The 25,843-nt window shown below is 49.9% G+C and overlaps 1 long non-coding RNA gene across 1 annotated transcript in view; it reads left to right on the top strand.

Moving 5' to 3' along the window:
• The first annotated feature begins 449 nt into the window (after positions 1-449).
• LOC102442268 overlaps positions 450-25,843 on the top strand; it is a 103,265-nt gene continuing 77,871 nt past the window's right edge. Inside the window, exon 1 of the long non-coding RNA XR_330263.3 lies at positions 450-772. This is a non-coding gene — a long non-coding RNA (uncharacterized LOC102442268). The remainder of the gene's footprint in view (positions 773-25,843) is intronic.

Here is a 25,843-nt window from a genome sequence, read left to right as displayed (position 1 = left end):
TGTCACGGCCTGCTCTGGCGGCGCCTTGCTCTTTTCCCGAGTCGGCGGGAGCGTGCGATCCACAGAGGCAGTGGCAGCACTCTGGCCGCGGTCTGGAGCCAAGTGACAGCCGGGAGTCCAGCTCTCAGGAAACCCAGGAGACACGGGCGGCCCACGACTACCTTCACCCCCGCGGCCGCCGGGCCGCGCCCAGCGGCGGCTCCTTCGCAGCGCTCAGCCTGTGGGGCCGCGGGAGCCGCAGAGCGCGCGTGGGTGCGGCACCGGTGAGCTCCCGGGAGCGGCCAGCGGATCCCAGGAGTGATCCCCTCCCGGCGGGGCCACCGCCGCTGCTGCTACCACTTCGGGGCGGGGCCCAGGCCGGGGGTGGGGCGCCAGGCGGGCGCGGCGCTATTTCCAGCCCTGCCGAAGGCTTCGCTAGCACTTCGCTGGGAGCCTTCCCGGCGCGCGAGCCGCATCCCGCGTTGCTGTGGGGAGGAGAGAGGAGAAGGCAGCGGCGGGAGGCGGGAGGCGGGGGACAGACCTGGACCAGGGCGGAGGAGGAACACGCCACCGCGCCCTCTCCCTCTCCTGGGCGCTCGGGTCGCCGGCCCCACGTCGCTCGCTTCACCCACCGCACGCAGTTCCGCTGCGAGCGCGAGGAGGCGCAGGGCCCTCGCAGAGCTGGGGCGGAGGTCCTCCTTGCTCCCCCGGCGCCCCAGAGCCGAGGATTCGCCGCGGAGGACCGCGCCGGGGCTGGAAGCGCCCGCGACCCCGCGAGTGCCGGCTGCGACAGGTAAGTGCGCTGCGCCCCTGCGCCACCCCTTTCTCCGCCCTGTGCAGGCTCCTGGCTGGGAGGGGCGCCCTAAAGGGTCCCGAGGGGGCCCAGAACTGCACTGCGCCCCAGCCCCGCGAGCCCCGCGAGCGTGAGTCCGAAGCCTTGGGCGGAAATAGGGTGCGCGCTCGGTTCTGGTCTGGCAGCACTTTGGGGACCCCGGTAGTGGGAACCCGCTCCAGTAGTGGGAACTTTAATTAGACTTTTGCTTCTTGGATTTCACTTGCGGCCGCGCCTCTCGGGCTTCCTGGGTCCCTACGGATCCTCTGCTCCCGGTCCCAGCCCTGGTGCTGGGCGCGGGGAGGCAGCGTCTGACTTCGAGAGGGCCCGGCCGGAGCGCCCCGGGCTTTCCCGCGCGCTGGGGACTGGGACTCTAGGGCGGGTTGTGGCGAGCGGGGCGAGGGAGGAGTTAGAGGTTGCCTCGCTTCCTACCCAGCGGCGGAAGGTGCCCTGCAGCTCCATCGCGCGCGTCCCCACCCCGCGACTCTCCTGGGCGCCGGCCTGTTTTGTACTCGAGGCGAGTGTGTGCGTCAGTGATCGGTGGAGGTGTGTGCGTGCATGTGTGCAGAGTGCGGGAGTCGGAGTCTCGGGCGGCTTGGTGGGCGGTGAAAAACCCGCTTTGACGCGGGACCCAGCCGAGCTCTGGCCGTGGCTGCAACTCCAGCTGCTGGCTTCGAGTTCTGCACACCAGCTCTGGCCTCGCGGAGGCCGGCCGGGCCAGGCGAAGGCGCCTTTGCGGGGTTCAGCGGTGCCAGTGCTGTCGCTTGGGTCGGAAGTGACCCCTCTCTTTTCCCCGGCGCCAGACTGCCCCCGTGCCAACTTAGGCTGGTCTTCAGGCCCTGCGACCCTGACCCAGAGCTGATGCAGCAGCCGCACAGCGCCCTCGGCTGTGGACACTGGCTGCCCGGCTGTCTGACCTGACCGAGAAGACTCCCTGTCCCGCGGAAGTCTCTGGTTTCACAGTGGACCGACCCCCTTCCTTGGGCCGCCCCCCTGAGCCGAGACTGGCTATCATAAGGGGAATGGGCACCGAAGCCCACTATGTCTGCTTGGCCGGGATTTACCCCCAGCAGCAGAGCGGAAGCGGTTGAATAAAGGGACCTCCTCTGGACTGCACCGGGGGAGGGGCAGTGGCAGAGGGTTACCCTGGTCCGCATCCCTGGGGTGCTTACAAGCTGCACACCCAAGCCCCCTTTCTTTGGGTAAACTTTCACATCTGAGTTCGCCTTGACCCTTGCTCTGGGGTGGAAAACTTTTTCTAAGTCCTGCCCTACAACTAACAGCAGGAGTGGCAGAGTTCTCTTTCAAATTTCTCAGCGGCCATGGCCTCTCCTGCTCACCCTCTATCCCTGTCAACAAGGCAAGGCAGACAGGCCACAGGAACGGGTGACACTCTGGTCCTTGAAGGATGCCTCCCTCTTTTAATCCATACAGCCCATGATATGTGGCAGGGGAGGGCCTGGGAGCGCTGGGGGCGGGGGCGGGGAATGGAAGCACATGGCAGAGCCTTCATCAGATTTGCCTCTGTGAAGTGACCCACATGAGAGATAAAATTCAGATCTGAAGAGACGGAGCTTCATAGGGTGATCAATAATTCTATAGCATTTGAACACAGAAAACCTCAAAGTCTGACCCCATCCCATCGCCTGGCCTGTTCATTCTGGGACATACAGATGATTTATTTACCTGGATTCAGACTCCAAAGAGTGAATTATGTTCCCCAGGTATTGATTTCTAAAAAGACCCCAAATTAAAAAGTCGGGGCTTTCTTAAAGCAAGGTCAAGGATTAATTATTTATAGAGAGACATCAATCAGCCAGTGTGGGGCTCCTGTGTAAGCTGCCTGCATGGGCAAAAGAAGCATCTTCTGATTCTGGCTCCGGCCGGGAGAGGAGCGCCTGTCTGACCTCCTGGGTTTGGTGGAGGTTTCCTGGACTGTGGCCGGAGGAGGTTGCTTTGTAACTCAGCCTGCTGTCGGAGATGCCTTTTTAATCTCGTAGCCAGGATCCCACTTGGGAAATTTCAGGCATATTTGCTGTGTTTCCGTAATGAACATTTACTGATTACAGAGTATCAAGGGAATTTCATTTTTTAAACATTTATTCACAGCTCTGTTTATGTAAGCTAATAAGTCTGGGAAAGTTCGGCAAAGACGTTTTTGCTGCATGGTTGTTGGGAAAGTAGGCCTGGTGGGCTCATCTCAGAATGTACTCTCAGTTCAGTTGACAGGAGAGAAGTCAGATTCTCCTGATTGAAAGCGTCATGCAGGTTGCTTCTCTGCTCTTTACTCCAACTCTGAGCCAGCAGGGGCCTCATAGGCTTTTTGTGGTTTTGTGGATCGAAGAGATGGTCACTTAGAGCTTTTATCGTTGTTTGCTGATGTGTCTGGTTGGAGGCACCGGAGGTGAGCTCTGGAGTCCTGTGGGGCTGGCAGGGGAGGGTGTGGTGCCCCATCTCCTGCCCGGCCTGGAGTCTGGGACATTTGTCTTCCCTCACCGGCTGCACTTCCTGCTTTCTCCATCGTGTAGCAGCCACGCCGGAGACATGTGGAACAGGGAGGGAACCAGTGGGCAGGAAAGTGGACACAAGTTTATGGCATCTTTTTAATGAACAGCCTTGGCAATTAGAGTCAGTAAACGCTGTGGGGAACAAGTGCCTAGCCTTTTAGCCAGTCAGAAGGTACTGAGTTACCAACAGTAGATTTATGAAGTACTGGCCCAGGGAGAGCAGTGTGGCCCTGTGGAGGGACAGCAAGAAAATTTTTTAAAAAGGGTGAGGATGGTTTTCTGGATGTGTCTATGGCAATGGTGTCCTAGAGCCCGCGGAAGTTTGCTGGGAAGGCAGCCTGTGTGGTGACAGTGTGGTGACGGTAGGCTCCCTGGCACTGTCTTTGGAGTCATGGCCAGGACTTGCCTGGCTCCAGAGCAGCTGTGTTCCTTCCCTCCTGGGAAAAGGCTGCCCCAAAGCAGAGGAAACCCCTGGGCTCAGCCAGCCAGGGGCCAGAGCTGCGTTAGCTCAGGGGGCAAAGGACACAGGAGACGCCATCTCATTCTTTCCTGGCTGGAGGCTGTGTGACCCGTCAGCAAATCACTGTGGCAGCAGATGAGACTTACAAATTGGTCGTGGGAAAAAGTTGTGACTTTAACCCTGTACATAACTACCTGTCATTTGTGATCTGGAGCTGCCTGCACCTGCTGGCTGTAAATGCAGCCTCCGCCACTGACAGCATGAGGAGGCCTGCATTCAGGTGGGCTGACACCCACAAGCAACCCTGATTCCATCTCAAAAGCCGTCTTTCAGGAAGTCTGAGTGTCTGTATGTAGGCAAGGTGCTGGGGCTGGCAGACACAGCTGCCCTCCCAGGCCAGTGACCTGGGTCTCAGCATTCCCACTTCCCACCTGGAACGCCAGGCATTGCTGGGCGATCAGTGCTTCTTGCTGCTAGTGACTGAGGACAAGGCACCCTGTCCCTGCCAAGACATGGCCAGAGCTGCCCCTGGCAATGACATTTACTTGAACTAAATGAGAGTTGTCAACATTGAAACCTGAAGCCAAATGACCCTGCGTCCCACACTCCCAGTGTCAGAGCCGCTGTCCATCTTCTTCATTCTGCCATCAGTGAACATTTACTGCACATGGATTAGGTGTCTGTCATTGTGCCAGGCTCTGGGGACACAAGATGAGCAAAACTAAGAGTGGTCCTTGCCCTCGTGGGTTTTGTAGTTTGTGGGCCAGAAATTCCCTCACATTCATCCCTCACTGATTCAGACTCTGCCTGCAACACTATTACTAAACAAACACACGGTGCCTGTGTGAGTCTAGGCTACAATGAACATATGAAGGACTCGGCTGGGTGAGTATGAGATCTACAGTAGAGTAATCTGGCCTAGACTGAAGGGTCAGGAAGACTTCCCTGAGGAGGTGACAGTCCCCTGAGATCTGAAGGAGGAGCTGAAACTAAGCAGGGAGGGGTGGGAGGAAGTGATGGAGAGGGCTTGCCTGGCACAGAATGTAAGTGGATGAGAGGGAGCATGGAGCACATCCAGGAGCTGCGGGAAGGCCCATGTGGCCAGCAGAATGAAGGAGGGGAGATGTGGTTGGAGATGAGTGGAGTTCCGTCCGGCCCTTAGGGCCTTGAAGATTTTTGGGGGGAGACTTTGGACTTGAGTGTACAGCCCCTGTAGAGGGAGTCGAGTGAGGAGGGAGCAGCAATAATCCTGGAGGAAGGTGACCATGGTCCTAAAGAGGAGTGATGGACATGAATCCACCAGGGAAAGGGTGAGGGTGGTTGGGACCGTGACTCCTGGATCACGAGTGGGAGCTGTGAATGCTCCGAGGCAGGGCCCCCTGGACCAAGCACCTGTCCACTCTGGCTGGCGTATGTTCTTCAGGGCTGGGCATGTCAGGTAGCTGCTCGTGTGGCTCTGCCTCTGTGCTCCTGCCCACTTGGCCCGCCTTCCAGCTTTCCTCCTAGCCCTTGGGCCTTCTGCTATATTCCCCCATGTGGTCACCATTTAGCCCTAGCTTGTGTGCACACTCAGTAAGTTACAGCCCAGTACCCTGTGCCCGGTGTTCTCTGGTGAGGACAAGCTGTTATGATGCCCACCTTTCTCTTGGCCTGCATGTCGTCCACGTAGCTTCCTGGTGATCTGGTAGGTCCTTTACCTGCCACCCACTCGTATCTGACCTGGCAGCTCCACTCCTGTGCCCTCCCCTCATTGCCAGCCCTTTCTCCTTTCCCTCCTACCGGTGGGAGTCAGCCTGTACCTACTCCTTCAAGGGGCTCTGCCCATGGCTCAGAGATCCCCGACTCCCTCTGATGTTGGTGCTTCGCTCTGCAGCTCAGCTCAGGCCCCAGCGTCCCTGCAGGCATCACCAGGTCCATGCAGCTCTTCTATAGCTAGGGTGGGACAGCAGGCCTGTGAGTCACCCCACTTCCCGTGGTGCCCACACTGCTGGCTGCAGGCCCTGCTCTGAGTGGTCACTGAGCTGCAGGCAACAGTCCAGGTCGCTGTCACCTTGTCCTCACTCTGCCTGGGCCTGAGCCAGCTCCTCCCTGGCTGGGCCAGACTCAGGGACAGGAGGGATGAGAAACAAGAAATGGAAACCTGGAGGCACAGATGTGCTCCTTGGGCCCCAGGCCTCTCTGGGGCTGATTCCTACCTCCCTTGGGCTCTCTGCCTGGAGAGTGGACTCATCAGACTAGTCTTCCTTCCTGTTCTGGCCACTGCCCTCACCACCGTGGACCTGTGGCCATGCCCTGGTGCCTATCAGTGGGAAAGTGACACAGGAGAGCCCCTCTGCCAGCAGCTCCTAGCCCGGGCACAGGTTGACTCATACTTGGCAGGCAAGTCCTCCCCACATTCAAAGCTGCCTCTTCGTGGGGACTGATATATCTCCTGGGACAAGACCCATCTGCCCAGGCCTGTGAGCACTGAAACTCTCCTCCACCCCTGAGAGGTAGGGGTTTGCTTCCTGTGCTCTTAAGGGGAGCATCAGGCACCCAGAAAATACTGACGGTGGTCCTGCCATGCGCAGAGCCTCTTGCCAGATCCCAGAGGAGGCTGAGCAAACCCAGCAGGTCACAGAGCTGCTCTCTCCAGCGGTCTTGGCCACGTGGAGCTCGGCATAGAGCAGGTTCTCGGTGATTGCTGCTGGCAGGCGGAGGGAGCTAAACTGTGCAGTCTGTCTACACGGGTGGAGCCACTGTGTGATGCAGGCACACTGTCTACACTGGTTGAGTCTAGGGTGTGAGCACCGTCCATTTAGTCAGTGCCTGCCCCACTCCTGCTGGGATCTTTGCACAAGGTTCAGAGCTCTCAAACCCTCTGTCTTCAGTGAATTTCCCTGTGGTTGAGCTCAGCCCAGGCCTCGGCTTCCAGTCAGACAGTGGCTTGGTCCATCAGGTCTGTCTCCCAGAGCTGAGGGTGTTGAGCCCAATGTGCCATGTCTACACTGGTTGAGCCAGTGCACAGAGCAGGCACTGTCTACACTGATTGAGCCCGGTTCTGGCTGAGGGCTGTTTATACTGGTTGAGCTCAGCACATGACTCAGGCAGTCTACACTGGTTGAGTCATGCATCACGCAAGCTGTCTGTCTAAACTGTCTGAGCCAATGCTCAAAGCAGGCGCTCTGTGTACTGGTGGAGCCAGTGGGTGATGCGTCCAGCCTGCGGCTGGCTGAGGCCTGTATTCTGGACTTCTTCTGATACCCTTGCCAGGAATACTCCTTTCTCCCCTCCCGTGTACACCTCTGGGTCCAATTTAACTCCTGCTTCCCAGGAACTTTCCTTGGTGTTCCCTCAGCTTTCCCATGTCCTACTCCAGTCTCTGCTGGCTCGGAGCTGGGGGTGGTATGCATGTGGGGCATGGGGACACATCGTGATCTCACCTGGATGCCCCCCATCGTGGTTGGGGGCTGAGCCTGCTGCCACCAACAGATAGAGAGGCTGCCTGCTGTCAGTGGTCATGGCCACCTCCCCATCCCTTACAGCAGCCACGCACAGGCCTTTTTCTCAGGAAAGTCATCTGGGCGGGAGCTCTGCCTCCATGCACATGGAAAACACACACTCCTCCAGACTGAGTCCATCTGGCTGTCTCCTGCTTAGCTTTGGGGCCTCTGTCTCCATTGTTGTTATTTCACCTCCTGAGGGTTGGCCTTATCTGCAAATTTAACTTCATCCCTGTGAAAGAACAATCTATGCCTATTATTTAACTCTTCTCAATTCCCTCTGCCATGAATTGAAGTGTCAACCAACAAACATGGCAACCAGTTCCACCTCATGCAGCCACTTCGAGGTTGTGACTGAAGCTAGTACCTGGAGTCAGACTGCCTGGGTTCAAACCCAGCTTCACCACTTAGTCACTGTGCGGACTAGGGACTCAGCTTCCTCATCTAGAAAATGGGGATGACAATAGAAACTGCCTGAGAGCCATTGTGCCTAGCAGCCAGCCAGCCCAAAATCAAAGGCAGCTACCACTATTATTATTATTATTGCTGTATTATTTTTATTATTACTATGATTATTAATCTCCTGTGTTTGGTCTCTCAGCTGAGGCTCAGTCCCTCTTCATCTCAGATGCAAGGAAGCATGTTGGACAGTGGCCTTGCCAGGTGATGTGACAAAGGCTTAGGGGGCATGTGAGCTAACTGGCTGGTGTCCCCTCAAGTCCCACCCTTTCTAAGCAGTTTCCTATCAATGCCTTTTTGTGTTCCACATTCAGTACATTTAAAATTTTTTATTCCAAACACATTATGCACACCCCCAAAAATGTACAGATTGTGTGCACAATGCAGTGAACATCCGCAAACAAAACAGGCCTATGTGCCAGCACCAAAGCAGAAATCAGAACGTGACCAGCAGCCCTGTGTCTCCTTCCTCCCCACAGCAATTGTTCACCTTACTTGTAATGACATTGCTTGGTTTTCCTTATTTCTAAACTTGATGTAAGTAGATTCATAAATCTGTACACATTTGTGTCTGGCTTACCTTTATTTGTGAGATTCATCCACATTGCTGGGAGTCATTGTAGCTTGTTCATAGTTATTACTGTGTAAGATTCCGTTGTGTGAATATACCCAATTTATTTATCCATTCTCCTCTTGATTGACATTTGGATTGTTCCGAGTTCTGGGCTATTAGGAACAGTGCTGCTGTGGCCATTTCGCTTGTGTCCCTTGGACAGGTGCACACACTTTAATAAGTGTGCCCCTCCCAGAGAGGGGCTGGGTCTCGGATGCATGTGTTCATGATTTGCCGGTGTTGTCAAACCATTTTCTCTAAAGGTTATACTAATCCGCACCCCTCCCCTGTTAAGTGTGAGAGTTCCAGTTGCTCCACATCCTTTCTAACACCTTGTGTTGCTGGTCTTTATGTTTTAGCCATTCTATGAGTATGTAGAGGTATCACACTGTGGTTTTAATTTCATTTCTCAGATGATTAATACAGTTTATTTTGTTGCCAAGGATATGTTGAATTTGAAAACATTATTCAACAAATTTAAAAATTCACTTCTATCTCCAAATTATAGATAGATGCCTTAAAAGTTGCGGGTGCTGGTGACTGCCTCAGCTGGCAGGTTGGATCTGGAAGGCAGTGGGTGGAGGAGGCAGGTGTTTCTCTGGATGAGACTGGGGACCCCACCATCTGCCCCTGAATCACCTGGGGAGCTTGTCAGAGCAGCAGATACTGGGCCCTACCTATCCCAGCCCCCAGTCACCAGATGGACCCCCATGATCCATCAGTCTCTCTGGGGCTCGCCTTTCATTCCTTTCACAGATCCCATGAGCACTGAGACCACCTTGCCTGTGTGTCCACTGCTGGGTCCTGGCACAGAGCAATCCCGTCAATACCCACGGAATGAAGGACCAGAAGACAAAGTGCTGCCTGTGGGCCTCTGTCCTCTCCCACCCCCGCTGACCTGATGGGGATTTGTTGAGAGCCTGGGCTGCTATGGAGGGTTCTAGAAGCTGGGCTCTCACATCCTAGGGGGTGTCCTGACTGGGGCTCTGTTCCTCTAAATGATGCCCCCCCCCCTCTCCAGAGCCAGCTTCTGACCAAGGTCTGTGGCTCCAGGCCCCAGGCTCGGTGCTCACCCCCAGAGCTCCAGGCACTGGCCGTTGAGGAGCATCCCCTGGGCGACCTCATTCCTGGTGGGCTTATCTGTCACTGGGTCCCTCTGGAGAAGCCTGAAAGCAGCACTCCATCCTGCACCATCTGGCCCCCTCAGCCCTTCAGCACAACCTTTTCATGGACGGCATGTCCTCCGGTCAAGTGGAGGCCTAAGGCCATGCTGTGGCCACTCCTGCCCTCACGGTTAATGGGGACCGTGGCCCAGCCTCCTTTCTTTGGTTGTAGCTTCTTCACTTTCTCCCAAGTCTGACTTAGTTATTTGGAAAGCAGCATAGCCTGGAGGATGCACGCTCTGGGTCAGACCCTCAGGTTCAAATTGAGGTTCTGTTCTTGATGGGTTTCAAGACCCAGCCATTACCCCCAGGGGAGAGAGGCAGATTCACAGTCAACTCTGATGCAACAAGTAGGGGTGACTGAGATCTCCAAGGTTGGGGAATGAGGGCAAAGGATTCTGGCTGGGGCATCTGCTGGGGGCTCCACAGAGGAGGAGGCCTGGGCTGGTCCTTAGAGATGGGAAGGAGGCAGTGAGGACATCGGTAGTATGAAGTCCTCAGAGAAGGAAGTGCACTGAGCCCCCAGGCGACTATGGTCTCGTTGACCCAACACGAGAGGGCATAGAGCAATAATCAGATTTCATTGGTGAGTTATGGAAGGCTGCCGGGAGGAGGCAAGCTTGGGACTACATGCATGTTCAGGGCCAGGGGTGAGAACTTTATCCTGGTGCCACTAGAAATTCTCTCCACACTGTCGGATCATGGGCAATGGACAGTTGAGCCAAATACCAGTTGCTCTAAAACAGGGCGACAAAGAATGCACATTGTTTATGCGATGTGGAGGCGGGTGTGCAAAGATGGAAGAGCTAAAAGCAGTTTGGGAAAAACAACACCTTTTTTTTGTGGAAAGACAGATTAGAAAGGTTTATGCTCTTCTGTGATAACTAATATGAAAGGTTTATCAAAGTTAAAAAAAAAACCTTGACACTTTCTCCAAAATTGATTTGAGGACTTGGCAGATTTGAGGAATCATTCAGTAGCGTTTTATGGGTCGATGCTAATTTGATGCAGCAGACCCGTGCGTGCATCGCGCCAATTTACTGCCAAAGCAACATTAAGCACCGACCTTTCGTGCAAGGTTTATAGGCGGATAGCTCATAAAGATGCATGCTTGACAAGTATTCTGCTTCTCTTAGGATGTGCAATATGACGTGTTTAGCAAAAAGCAACTAAATCGCCCTTGCCTTTTACTGGTAAACAATCTCTGGGGACTTGTTGTATTATTTTTATTTCTATTATTTTTATTATTACTTGGATCCCATGCAATACTTCACCTCTTTGGGTCCTGGTTCGTGGGGAGCCTTTGTCTCCAAAAGCTGTGGTAGAGAGAAGTAGGAGGAGCCCTTTGGCATGGAGGATGCCCAAAGTGACCACTTTGGAAATAACTTGTAACCCAGGACATGGGAAGGCCAGTGACGCCCTTCCTAAAAGGAAGCAGAGGTTGCCCCTAAACAAGATCCAAGATCCTTAGCGCCAAGTAAATCCATTTCCTGCTCTCGTGCCCCCCCGCCCCACCCCCGGGCTGATGTGTGATGGATCATCGCAGCATGTCTCTTCGCATCCAAATATGCGCTGTCAGAGCCCCTTCAGCGAGCAAATCATCAAGCTTTGTTTTGCACATCAGAAAGGGTTTAACAATAAAAATTATCAAACCTCCCGTCTTTCACCACTGAAAACCACTGCTCATATTTTCCAAGGAAAAGTGGACTTCCATGGTATTGTCTCCTCAGCTCCACCAGGCTCCTCGGTTCCTCCCATCCCACTGTTAATTCCCGGGGCTTAATGAAGAAGGTTGCTGGAGGGGTAGAGTGTGCAGACCGGTATGAGCACAAAGCCTCGCGGGTTTCCGCAAGGGGAAATTTGATCCTGGGCAAATGTCAAGGCGTTTTTGAAATCTGTGTTATGATATCAGCTCATTGCCAGTGTAGGGCTTCATTTGGATTTCATAAATATTGTATGGGGCTCTCTTATAACCACCTCGGCCAGCTGGAGAACACAATAGCCACTCCCAACACACACACACACACACACACACACACACACACACGCACACACACTCACACACAGGCACCCCACTGCAACTGCAATCTATTGCAGGGTTGTCATGAAAAGCCAATTGGTGATATTTCAATCACAATGTTCTTGTAACAAATTCCATTCAAATTCCCCTGGAAAGGGAGTTAAGGTTTCCTCCTGCTGCTGGGAGAATGATATGCTAAATGTAGCTTCCTGGGGCCCTGGCAGCCATCCAGAGCTTTGTAATTTATAGTTCTCTTTTGTGGTTTTCCAAGTGACCTTGGAACTCGCAACCTGGAGGATTCCTTAGGGTTACACGTTGCCCTTCAACGTCTTGTGAGAATGGTCCCCAAGTGAGAGCTCTCAGCGCCCCTGAGGCCGCAGCCCGGGAGAAAGGAGGGGAGCAGGGGTGCCCAGGAAGCCCGCGGCAGGTGGCTGGGAGATTGCTTGTGGCTGCTGACCCGCCCTCTGGAATTTCTGTCAGCCACCGAACAGTCCCATGTTGTGGATGAAGGCAGCCCGCAGGTGACGGGAGCCTCTCCCGCCCCAGCACATCAGATCACCCCGGAAAAGAAGGGGAGGGACCATCTGCAATTACATTCATCAGCTATTTTTGGTTGAGGAATAAACAAAATGGCCCAACTACTGCTGTTACAGATTCTAGCAGAGGAGTGGCGTGTAGGAAAGATTAATGTACAATTAAAACCTGTGTATGGGTAAATTACAGGGTGACAGCTATCTAATGCAAACACCGCAGACGTGTAATTAAGAGGAGTTACAGGCTCTCAAGGGTGAATTTGCTGAGGAAAGCGCTAGGGAGATGTCTGTGGAGCTGGACAGGGACAGGCGAGGGGACAGCGTGGTGGCCGTGGAGCTGGGGAGGAGGAGCCCCACAGCGTCGGGGGGCAAACTGGGGTGTGATGGGAGCCCCGGCCCTGTCAGGTGGCGCAGCCTGCCTCTCCAGTGTCCCTGGCTCTTGCTCCCAGCTGCCAGCCCTTTGTGGACCACCCTGCTCTCCCCTCCTCACCTTTGGCTCCGTGGCAGTGAATGCCCATGGACGTCTTCTTTCACGTTTTTAATTTCTCCTGCTTTGTCAGCTTTTTAAGGAATATGTTACATTATGTGGAAATTGGATGCTAACAAGATTTGTATGAATAAATTAGACTCTTAACTTTTTATGTTATTACAAAATTGAAATGGACTCTAATGACAGTCAGAATTAATGTTCTGTTTCAAATAAATGCCAGGGATGTGACTGAATTTCCAGTGCATTCTCCTCGTTTTCCATCTTTAGCCCTTCCCATAGGGCCTCGCCTGAGAGGGGGTCTCACTCACAGACCTTCCCCTTCCACTGAGGAAGCTGTCACTCACCTGGCCCGTCCCCCAGGGCTCCTCCCTGATGACCCTGGGGCGCTCTGCCCGCCCTTTCCATGGAGGCTGCTGGGAAAATCTGCAGCGGCTCCTAGCGATTATGGCTTTTCTAAACCAACTGCCAGGTGAGTGTCACCTGCGGGGATCAGAATCCCCACAGACCAGGAGCGTTCTTTCTGCTTTGTGTCGCCTTCTTGAGCCCAGGACTGGGGTGAGCACTGACCAGGTCCAGCCCCCTGCCCAGGGTTGAAGCAGCAACAGGGCCAAAGGGCTTCTCTGGATCCCAGTGGCCACACCACCAGCTCTGGGTGGGGGTGGACTTGAAGGGCCTTTCTGAGACAGAAACCCCAGTGTCCCAAAGGGGCAGGACAGAACAGGGAGGGGCATGGGCACTGGGGCGTGGGCACTGTTTCCCAGCTGATGTGGGAAAGAAAAGGGGCCGGTAAGCCTAGACCTGGAGCAGCCCAGTGGGAAATGCAGCCCCGTGCAGCAGGGCCTCGGGGCAAGGAGGTGGTGTGGTCTGGGATGCCTGAGGCACTGAGGTCTTCGGAAAGGGGCAGTGGAACTCAGTTCCAGCTGCCATCGCAGGAAGGGATGGGGGCTCGGCGTGACCAGAATGGTAACTATTATATGAAATCTCCTCCCTTCTGAAGTCCGGAGACTAATTCAAAATGTAAAACCAAAGTCCTGCACTCACCTAACAGTTTCCCCGTGAACTGCATTTGGCTTCTGGGCTGGAGGACCTTGGAGCCCAGGGCTTCCCTGGCTAAGCGGACACTTTCCCAACTGGAAAGTGAGGGCCAGAGCCCTGGGAGGGAACAGTAATTGCCAAGACTGCAGGCCACGGCTGCACAGCTGTTGGCTACAGATAACTGAGGCCTGACCAATCGTGGCCTCTTGAGACCCCCATCTGCTGGAAGGGGGGTCCTTACCCTGGGACTGTGAGCATCTGGGAAGCTGGTTGGGCCCCAAGCATGGCTAGATCCGGGCAAGCCCATCCCTGGCCACTTGGGCCACTCAGTTTGGGACTCAGTGGATGACTGGGCAGCAGAGGGGCCTATGCAGACCCCTACCCCACATCTGAGGGACCTCACCTCAGCATCCCTGCCTCCGCCTTCATGAGCCTTAGCAAGTCCTCGCAGGAATGCTTTCAGAAGAGCAAAAGAGGAAAATGGAAGCCTACCCAGCCCGTCTCTGGATCTGGGGTTCCCATACCTTGTTTAAATCCTTTTATGTACATAAACTCAGAAGTCATATTCACTTTATTAAAATGCAGTAATTTTTATACCTGCTGCATGTAACCTGTTCAATCACTTTGTATACCATGAACACCTCTTCATGGTCACAGATCTGTTCCCATCCTACTTTTGACGCCTGCATGGCATTCCTTCGGATGAGTTTATCATCATTTATGTACTAGTAAACAGTTCCCCTTTAGACGTTTTGGTGGTTTTCATTTTTGTTTTTCAATTTTAAAGAATGTTGGAGTGAACATTCTTGCTGTATTCCTTTGTGTCATTTCAGAATAAGTTCCTAGCAGTGAAATTGTTGGCTCAAGGGATATGCGTGGTTTTAAGACTTTGAATACTTCCCGACAAACACCTTCCACAAAGACACAGCGGTGCTTGAGTGTGCCTGTTTGCACGCCAGCAAGTCTTCGTTTCTTAGATTTTTGTCAGTGTGATAGGTTAAAGAGAGGCATGCTTATTGCTTTTTAAAAAAATAACTTTTATTCTCATCAAAATAACACCTATATGTAGTTTAAAAAGCATAGCTAATAAAAGGTTTACAATAAACCTAGCATCCTCTGCTTCATTCCTTACTGCCCTTCCCAGCCTCTCCCCAGAAGCAGTAACACGTTTCCCCTGTATGGATGACTGCCTCTATAGTTCTACATAACATCCATGTCCTGCAGGTGTGAAATGGACAACCGGTTGTCCCAGCATCATTTACTGAACACTCACTCTTTGCCTTACTCTTTTAAAATGCCAGCTTCATCATTTGCTTCATTCTTATATTTACTGGGGTTGCTTTGGGACTCTTTGACTTTACTGTGTCTAATTTTGTACCAGAACCCACTACTTTAGTGATTCAGCTTATGAACATGTTTTTACTATCTTAGAAGGTAGGTCTCCTCTCGTTATTCTTGTGTGATATCACATTTTTATTCTTTTCATGCACTCTATAAATAGTTGGTCCAAGTTTCAAATATCCAATGGAAATTTGTATTGAAATTGTTTAATTTATAGGTAAATTTAAGATAAATCTGTAGATAAGTTGGTCTTTTACTTTATGTTTTACCATATTGCATCTTCTGATCAATTTATTCAACAGATATCTATTGAGTACTACCTGTATGCCAGGCACTGTTCTAGGCACTGGGAGGGTATATCAAGAAACAAAGCAGAGGAAGATCCCAGCCTCCATGAAGCCAACACGGTAGTTTGAAAAGCCAAGGAGGCCGGCTGGCGTGGCTCAGTGGTTGAGCCTAGACCTATGAACCAGAAGGTCATGGGTCGATTCCCAGTCAGGGCACATGCCTGCGTTGCGGGCTCATGTGGGGCGTGCAGGAGGCAGCCGATCAGTGATGCTCTCTCATCATTGATGTTTCTGTCTCTCTCTCTCCCTCTTGCTTGGAAGTTGAAGCACTTATTTATTCAATCTTCTGGCTTTCTTAAGTTCTGAAACACTTTCCGTCATCATCTCTTCAAATAGTTCCTTTCTTTTATTCTCAACATTAGCCTTTGTCCACATGTGAGGGACAGTGTATATATTAAGAATATGAACTCTGCACCCTGGCTGGTTTGAGATAGAGTGTCAGCCTGCGAACTGAAGGGTCCCAGGTTCCAGTCAAAGGTGCGTATCTTGGTTGCAGGCTCAATCCCTGGCCCTGGTTGGGGCGCTTCGGGAGGCAACCAATCAATGTGTCTCCCTCACATCGATGTTTTTCTCTCTGTGTCTCTCCCCCTCCCTTCTACTCTTTCTAAAAAATCAATGGAAAAAATATCCTCAGATGAGGGTTAAAAAATAAAAGAGACAGAATATGAACTCCACAGATTGCTACATGGATTTGACTTTACCTCTATGCTTAAATTAATAGTTGAGGAACATGACTTAAACTCTATTCTCAGTTTTCTCATCCATAAATTGGGCATAATATTACTATACACTTAGGTTGTTATGATAATTAAATGAGTTAATATATCGGGTATCCCAAAAATGTATACATACACTTTGTATAATTATAAAGGCAGTGTTTATTAAAATACATTTCATTTTCAAAACTGAGCTGTCTGCTGTTAAAGTGTGTATACACTGTTTTTGGACACCCTGTATGTAAAGTGCTTAAGACAGTTCCTGGCACGTGGCCATCTCTATGTAAGTCCTAGTTATCAGTTCCCGGATGCCCTGGAGACCCCACACCGACACCAACATGTTCACCTCAAGATCATTATTACAGGTTTACGAGAAGGACCCGGCTTTGTCTCAGTCCCTAGGGATGCATTCCTGCCAGCGTCTCCATGGTGGTTAGTACTATTTTGGACCTTCTCATTCTATTCTCTTCCTTGTAACCTCAGTCTCCTATTTTTCATGTATGCATTCTGGGTGGTTATGTCAGATTTATCTCCTGGATCCCTACTGCATCTGCTGGTTTACTAATTAATCTGTTATTAAACTCTCGTACTGTGTTTTTAATTTCAATCACTATGTTTTTTATTTGTAGATATTCTATGGAGATCTTTCAAATCTCCATACTTGTTTTTGTAGTTTCCCATTCTTTTGTTATTTTTAGTCTTTCTTTACGCACTTAATAATCTAAAACATAATTATACTGCCTTTTCAGGCTTTTTCTTATTGCAGGTTCATGGAGTATTAGTTCTTCTGTTTGCTTATCAGCTGATTTTGCCTCACCGTGAACTATTTCTTTGAGCAGATTATAATTTCTATGTGATATTCTAGGGAAGCAGAAATGATCCAAACTAATTTAATATTGGTGATATTTTAAACAGTATACCTGTGCTTCCTGGGTTGTGAAAGTTTTGGGATTTACACCACAACATAGGAAGTGTAAACTTGGACTCCACGGCCATGGTGCCAAACTGGGATTGACATTCTTTCTGGAAATCCGCCCCCTCCCCCTTCTCCCACCTCAAGATTGTTTTGAATTTCCCCAGACCGGTTGAGTTTTCCAGCCCCATTCCAATGAGTGGGGTCCCTGGTAGAGCCTGAGCTCAGACCAGGCAGCGTCTCCTGCCCTTGCGGACGCCAACGCCTGTGCTGGCCTCTGCGCTCTGCCCGCTGCTGTTCCGCATCTCTGGGCACCGGCTGACAGTTTATTCCTGCAGCCCTCATCTCTTCATTTTTGACACCTGAGGAAATTCAAGCTCAATTATGTATTTAATTATTTTATATTGTATTTAATTATTTTATATTGTATCCAGCATTTCCATGCATTTGGAGCTAGGGGTGGTGGCGGTGGTGGGTTCTGTGTGTGTCTGCCATGATCTTTTATTTAGGATTTTTACATCTAGAGTGACAAACAAGATTAGTCTGTGATTTTATTTTTGTTTCATCTTTGGCAGGGTTGGTACCAGGGTTATGTGTTATTCATCAAATTAATTAGGAAGTTTCCTGCTTTCTCTATCCTCTGGAACATTTTAAGTAGCATAGAAAATGTCTGAAATTTCTGTTCCTTGAAGGTTTGAAATTTCCCAGTGCAATCTGTGTGAGGACACCGCCTCTGGGGGAGAATGGGGGTTTTCTGCTGGTTTCTGTTCAGCTTTTCTAGTTCTTAACTGTTTGTATAACTTCTGCTTCCTTAGACTATCATACATTCTATCAAGATTTTTAAATTTACTACCACAGAATTCCACATGGTATTCCTATATTTTAATAATTTCTTTGCTTCTCTAGTTATATCTTTTTCATTAATGTTGTGTTTCTCTCTCTCTCTCTCTTTTTATGAATAGACTTTACCAGGCAGTTGTATATTTTATTGGCATTTTCTAAGACACAGCTGTTAAATTTATTTATTCATCCTACTATTAAACTCTTAAAAATCTCTACTTCCTCCTTTCATCTTTAACTTCTTTTTAAGGTTTATTGTCTTGCTCTTTTTCTAATGTTTAAGTTGAATGTCCAAGTCATTAATTATTATTTTTTTCCTTAAGAATAAAACACTTAAAGCAATAAAATTTCCTCTGAGCACAGTTCTGGCCACATTCCATAAGTTTTCATGTGCAGTTGTCATCATAATTTTTCATACTGTAAAATTGCTATTTTGATTTCCTTTTTGATATAAGAGAGCTGTTCAGGAGAGTATTTTAAAGCTTTTTATTTTTTCTTTTGTTATTAATTTCTAGTCAGATATTATTGTATCCCATACATTTTTTAAAACTCCCATATTTTCATGAAATCTAAAATGATGCTGATTGTAATGCACACTGTTATTTTTGTACAACTAAGAAAGAGGGGAAAAGGCACTGCTAGTTAAACTCAAACATCCCATCAATTGTAAGATACACATTCCATATATGCACACACATGCATGCCTATATAAAATTAGTCTTGAAACTGTTTTTCAAATTTTCTCTTTGCTTGTTCATTTTTTTTATCAGCTTGATCTTGCCATTTCCGAGTGAGACCTGTTAAATCTTCCACTTTAATGGTGGATTGGTGAATTTTCCTCATGATTGCCACTGTTTGCTTTATATATTCTGAGGTTTTGTTGGTAGATCCCTACGAGTTCCTAATTGTTATAAGAAATTTTTATATTGCTTTTTTTCTCATTATGTGGCATTCCTCCTTACCCCTATTAATTCCTTTTTGCCTTGAAATCAGTATCACCATGTCAGCTTTCCGTTGGTTAATACTTACTGGCACCCCACTCTCCATTCCCTTGTTCCCAGCCGTTGTGTTGCTTTTAAAAGGCGTGTTTTCCTCCCACCAAGATTGATGGTCTTCATCTGGCCAGCAGTAGGCTCTCTGTGTGTGTAAGCACCTGTTTGTGAAGGTGGCAGAAAACATGAGGAAGGATGGGCTGGGGAACCCCCACGCTTAGGTCTGAAACCCTGCTCTGCCCTCTACCAACTGTGGGCACTGCACACATTGCTTAACCTCCTGGGGCCTCAGTTACCCCATCTATACAATGGAATAATAATGGTACCTGGCTATATGCATATTTTGAGGATTAAGTAAGCCAACACATGTAAAATGCTTGGACTGAGGCCTGGCACATAGGGAACATCACTAAATGTTAGATGGGCTTAATCCCTTAATATTTATTCCTCACTAATATTTTAGATTTATTTCCATTACCTTACTTATGGCTTCTGTTTACTCACCTTTTTTGTGCTCAGTCCAATCAATATATTTTTTCCTCAGTTGATTTGAAAATTATAGATTTTTCTCTGTCATTTAATTGAGTGCTCTTAAAATGTTAACATACATATTTAACTATACATTTTTTAGCAAGTCTAAAGTTATCTCTTTCATCCTTCGAAATAATCAAGTGTCTTTGCATGCTGCACGCTCTCCCTCCATCTTTCTACTTAGACTGTTAGTCAACCATTTAAGGATTTTTTTCTATCTTAATACCAAAAAATGCATTATTAATAAGTAGAGTCAATAGTTCATTAAATTTGCTAACAAATTTTTACCAGTGTTCATGTTTTTAAAATCCTGCTCCTTCTCTCTGGGTTTATTTTTCTTGCAGAAATGTATCTTTTAGCATTCTTTCATTTTAGGTGGCAAAAGGTCTTTATTTTGCCTACATTCTTGAATAATGGAATAAAGGACCTTCATTTTCCTACAGTGCTTACCAAAACACGACCATCTCCATTGTCTTCCGGGCAGCTCCTGAAGCGAGGATGTCTGCTGTTGTTCTAACTGTTGGTAGGTAATGTCTTTTCTTTCTGGTAAACTTTAAGATTTTTCTTTTCGCTTTTGGTATTCTGGAGTTTTACTAAGATGGGTGAATTTTTTAAAAAATGTTATTATCCTGCTTAGCACTGTGTGTACATTCTCAGTATAAGAAGTCATGTGTTTCTTCAATTCTGGAACATTCTTAGCCGTATCCCCTCAATGTATTGATTTTTCTACCAGTACCCCCTTCTTTTCTTCTGGAACTCTGTATTAGATGAATGGGTGATAATTTTTAACAATTGCATAGGATTTCAGAGTTTGAATAGACCAAAAATTAATTAAACATTTTTCTACTAATAGCAATTCATATTTTTCCATCTTTTTTCTATTAAAAACATTGCTGTAGTCAGCATTTTAACCTCTCTCTTTTTTGTTAGATTCTATTTTTATTGCATTATGGTTAGGTAATGCCTTCTATTGGGATTTTTTCTATAGTCTAATGTAAGCCCATTTTTCTAAATAGTCTAAGAGAGATTGAGAAAACTATTCTGTTTACTGAGAGCAAAGGTGTGAGAGGGAGCATCAGATTTTTATTACTGAAATCTTTAATATTCTCACTTAATTTTGTTTGTGTAATTTGTTCATTTAAAAAGTGTTGACACCTTTATGACTGGGGATTTGTCAAGTCCTTTTGCCCTAATCATTTACTTTCTAGACTCTGAAGCTACGTCCTGAGACATAGGGGTGCCTGTCCTAGAGGTCACTCTGCAGGGCTGACCCCTGGATCCCCCGGAAGCCTCATGGACCTCTTTGTGGGCCCTTGGGCTCCCCCTGTGCCCTGATCCCTGAGTGGCTGCCCTGTCGCCTGTCCTGTGCCCTCTGCACTGGGCTTGCAGGAATTCCTGGCTCTGCCTGGTTTGCGGTCCCCACCCCCCTCGTGGATACAGGCTCCACCCACCCCCTCCATTTTTACATTTGTTTGATCCTTTCCATGGAAATTGGCAGGGAGAGAAATTAGACAAATGGTGCTCGTTGCCATTCTTAACACAGAAGTCCCTTTCCTTCTGCCAGCTGCTTTTCCGAGCACGCAAGCTTTCTCTTACTCAGCTTGATCTCCTTCCCTAGCTCCAGCCTCCCCATGTGCATGGTTCATGGCAGGAAGGATCATTTCTAGCACCTCTGGTCCCTGTGTGGGGACACAGCCCTGTGGGGCTCGCAGCCTGGGCTGCTTCCAGGCGGAGGTTCCCTGCTTCCTGCTTGTCGGCCAGGCCGGGAACTGTCTCTGCAGGCGGATGGTAGCGAACGGCCAACAGCGGGCGTCTGCTGCCCCTGCAATCAGCCCAGCCCTGCAGCGGGTGCATTACGTGACCCCATCAAGTTCCCACGTGAAGCCCTGAGAACTGCTAAGAGGAGGAGCCTCAGGTTACGCACTGTGTGCATGGCCATCCAGTCGACCAGTGGCCCAGCGGGATCTCTAACCCGGTCCTCTATTCCTGGCCTCTTGGTGAATTTCAGCTGGCGCAGAGCTCAGCATCCCCCGGAACCCCTCTCCTCTTCCCAGGGGAGGTTCTGTGGGCTCATTGCTCAAGGGACAGTCCTGTTTCCCACGCTGGACGTCAGGAGAGAGGCAGTGCCCACTGCCCAGCCACATGCTGCCTGCAGCCTTCCCGCCCCTGTCCCAGCCTCCTGTGGGACCCCTGCTCCTTTGGCAGATGTTTCTCCAGTGCCTCTGGCTGGGTAGAGTGGGTGGGTGGAACAGTTGCCTCCCACAGATCTGTTCACCGGCAGCCAGTGTGGGTCATTTTAAACAGAAAATTACCTGCATCCCAAAGGGAGAGGTTTATGCTCATCCCACCAGAGTGCCGCCCATCCCTTCCCTGCCCGCCCCTCCTTCAGTTCTCATCTCCTGTCCTACACAGGGGCCTTCCTTTGCCCAGGCCAGTGCCCTTGCTGCAGGACTGTCTGCCTCACTGGGAACTCTGTGAGGGTGGTATATAGAGGCTGGCACGTAGTAGGTGCAGTGCTCAGCGAGGGTTTGTGGAGGAGGCGGGAGGTGGTGAAGGTGGAGGGAGACGGAGAAGGCTGGGGAAAGAGGAGGAGAGAGGAGGGTGGGGGTGCTCCTGAGCCAAGCTCCAGGCTCTGCCTGTTCCGAATGCCCTCCTTTGCTGCACTGTTCCCAGCGGGTGCCAGCTCTGAATGCCTGTTTAAGTCACTCCACGAAGCTCAGCTTCTCAATCTGTTTTGTATTTGCAAGGGCCAGATTCATCTTCCTTTTTTAAAAGTCAAGCTTCTGAAACAGTCATTTAAATTCACAATGATTCTTCTCTAAAATAGCTGCTCTGAACGGGGCGTTTGGAGCCGTGGTTCTCGGGGACTCTGCCAGGAGACATGCAGGCCACGCAGAGACACCCTGGCGGTGCTCGCTGTCGGTGACGGGGGGCTTCCAGGGTGGGGGCTCCCAGGGTGGGGCCAGCTTCAAATAAGGGGAGAGGCGTCGGGCTGCAGTCCATCTCGCTTCCCGAGGTGACCTGTGCACATTGGACCCGCTCTCCTGGGAAGGAGAGAGCTGGTTCAGCGGCCACTCCAGATGTTTGTCTGCACTGAGATTAGACATTGCAACACCCACACCTTGGAATATTCTGGACAATTAAAAAGCAAGAGGTAGATCTGTATCTACTGCCTGGGAAACATGTCCAAAATGTATTGTTAATGAAAAAGCAAACCGAGCACTATGTACATATATACCATTTCTGGCTAAAAAACACATATGTGCAAAAACAGCCACGGCTATATATTCACTGTTTACATATGTGTAAGTACAGTCTTGCATCTAGAAAGAAGTCTGGACTAGATTAGGGTAGCATTCAAAGGGGTCTTTAATTGTATTGTTTGAAGTTTTTTTCCTATGAGAATGTATTTCTGTGTATGTGTGTAATTTAAAGAGATGCATGGATTTAGAATTGGGAATGTACACCACTTATCCTGAGCTTTTGGGATTTTCATCTTTCTTTCTTTGAGTGATGTTGTTGAATGGCTTATGCAATGTTTATTGGACATTCCAAAAAGTTTTCTGACTGATGCTTTATATGTAAATTATATTTGTAGTTTAGGTCGGAGGTAGAAAATGTCTACTTAGAAATCAACATAGTAAATATTTTAGGTTTTGTGTCCCAAAAGATCTCTGCTGAAACTGTTCAACTCTGCCACCGTAATGTGAAGCAGCCATAGATAATATGAAAATGAATGGGCATGGCTGTGTCCCAATAAAACTTTATTGACAGAAACAGGTGGCCTGTAGGATTTGACCTGTGGGCTGCAGTTGGCTGATCCTTAAGGCACAGAGCGATATGAAATAGAGAAAAATAGCAAATGGAAATGTGTTAGGAATTTAATCAGAACTATCATGTTGAAAGGCTAGTTTGAGGATCTGCAAAATTGGAAAAAAACAAAAAGCATTGCTTTTCTCAAGCACTGAACTGTAGCCTCTTCCAGCTGGACCCGGGCGAGGCTGGGGCTATGGAACCCAGGAGATAGGCCTGTGAGGGTGTCCTCTGTGCTCTGGGGGGAGCTGGCCCTCTGGATCCTGTGCGAGTCTGGGAGGGGCCTGAGCTTGCACACGGTTGGCACTTTGAAGATATGAACAGGGCTCCGAGTGACCTGCCCAGTGAGACGGAGGACAGGGTCAGACTTGGGGCCTACGAGTGACCCGTAGGTTTGGGAAGAGACTAATGGCGTCCCTGTGGCTGGATGCTGAGAGCCTGGCCTCTCCCGGGGCCAGCCCTGGCCCTCCCGGGTGGGGTGTCAGAACCACCAACTCCAGTTCTCAGGGTTAGGGGCTGAGGTTAAGCACCAGGGGCTGCAGGACAGGCAGGACCCGTTAGCCCAGCTGTGTAGGCCACATGAATTAGTCTCATGGCTGCAGATGGCACATTCGTGTCTGGGACTGAGCACCTCATGCTCCATGTTGGCAGGAGGGTCAGGGACCCCTGGGTGTGTGCGTTTTCTCTGCTCCACCCCCACCAGCTGCAGCCCTCCATGCTGAAGCGCAGGGCGAGTGTGTGCCCGAGAGTGCACGCGAGCGTGGCAGAGAATAGTCACTAAGAGGTGAGGACGGAGAGTCCCTCCTTCCAGCCTCATGGGGAGAATTCTGTTCCCTTGACGTTTTCTGGGCCTGTGTGTGGTCAGGGTAGTGAGAAGAAGCAAGGCCATCCTGGTTCTGGAGGGAAGAGGGTGCACGCCTCCCCAGGGGAGAGCAAAGTTATCACAGCTGAGGAAAGAAGGGAGTGGAAGGTGAGAGAGACAGTGGGCCGAGCCCTGAGGCTGGATGTGAGGGGAGAAGAGGCTGAGTGTTTGGGGAGAGGGAGGAGGGGACTGGATGGCTGCTACACATACATGTGAGGTCTCAGGTGGGGAGGGAGAAAGGGCTCTGACAGGCAGCTGGGTGTGACCAGCGGGATTTTGTTATCCTAGTGTTTCAAGAATAGATTTAGTTGGAGGTTGGTTGTTAAGTGGGTATATTTCTGAAAGGAACCTCAGCAATTCCAAAGGCAGCCTCAGGCCAGGGCCTTGCGGTCACAGGGGTGAGCGTGATGTGTGTGTGTGTGTGTGTGTGTGTGTGTGTGTGTGTTGCTCATGCTCAGGTTTGGACAAACCAAGGCTAGCCCAGATGGGTGCAGCTAGCACCATTTCACCTTGAAGAATGGGGTTCATAGGGTGCGTTCATTTTGTCTGTGTCCTGGCCGACAGTGTCACCCAGAGACCTTTTCCTGGGTCTGGGCCTGGCTGTGGGCAGAGCAGTGGGAGAAACGATGTAGGAGAAAGCCTCAATACAACGCCCACAGGAATTTCCTCTCCGACTGGAAGCCAGCCAATTCGCACCCTGGCACAGCGTGGAGGCTGGCGCTGGCTGTTTGGTAACATCGTGGCGAGCGGCGCCTCGTCTCTATTTTGGTTCTGGCCACAGCCGCCTCTCCGCACCTTTCAAGAGTGTTCCTTCCTTCTGGAAGGCCAGGGTGCCAACTCCCCCAGCTCCTTCCCATTTTGGTAAATTAAGGGACAAATGGTGCCAAATTGTTCTCATCTCTTTCACAAGATTATTCGTAACCAGCTTCTTTTTTCCTCCCATTGAATGAGTGCATTAAAATTAAAATCATTACCCGCAGCACAGACGACACTCCCCTTCATAATTACATCCTCTTAATTGGCATCTGAGGGCCCAGCTCCATTTAATGCTTGTCGGAAAATGTCTCAGACACATTTAATATTTTTAAGTTTAAAGGTCAACAAGAATACCTTACCTTAATTTGACAAGTGTGCGAGAAATAATGCAAGACTCGTTTAGGTTCAGGTAATGCACAAAGAAATCTATAAATCAAGCTGGGGGAATATTAGATGATGCCATATCGGAACCATCTGCCTTCATGCTCAGAAGAATCGATACCACAAAGAAAGCGCCGAAGATGCAGTGATTTATGCTCTTGTATCAGGGGAGAAATATTGGCCATTTTGAGAGTCACTTTGTATCATCCTAAAACAACAGGGCCCGAGGAAAGAGTGAGAGTGGCCATAACCCTGCACGTGTCAGAGAGCAAATCTGACACTTGGTTTTTTATTGTCTCTGCTCAGAAACGATGATTCTAAGGTCCCTTCATGCCCATGACTCTGCCCATTCTGCTATTGCATGCAGAGTATTGAATGCTGAGATGGTGTGGAAGGGAATTAACTAAATTGCCTCTGAGTGGGTGTTGCCAGGGGATGGAGGCTTACAGCTCAGGGACCTTGGGTTTTCCATGCCAGGCGAGCTGCTTAAAACCCGGCCTCCTTTCGAGAGCTTTCGCTGGCCTTCATCTTGGGCTGGGAAAAGGCAAGGTCTCCGGAACTCCATCCCCCGCCCTGTTGGATGCGGGGCTGTCACACCAAGATGTCTAAAATGGGAGGAGGTGCTGCGGCCCTGTGCGGAGGGAAGGAGCATCTCTGAGCAATTAGGTTTGGAAAAACTGGTGGCATCGTTTTACCTCCTTTCGAGAGGTGGTGGTCTACAGCGCACTTCTCCAGGGAGCTGGGGGAGGCAGAGATCAGGTGAGCCTCAGGCAGATGT

This window comes from Myotis lucifugus, unplaced genomic scaffold (genome assembly GCF_000147115.1).
Source record: "Myotis lucifugus unplaced genomic scaffold, Myoluc2.0 scaffold_164, whole genome shotgun sequence".
NCBI classification, from domain to species: domain Eukaryota; kingdom Metazoa; phylum Chordata; class Mammalia; order Chiroptera; family Vespertilionidae; genus Myotis; species Myotis lucifugus.
This window is presented reverse-complemented; position numbering and strand designations above follow the sequence as displayed.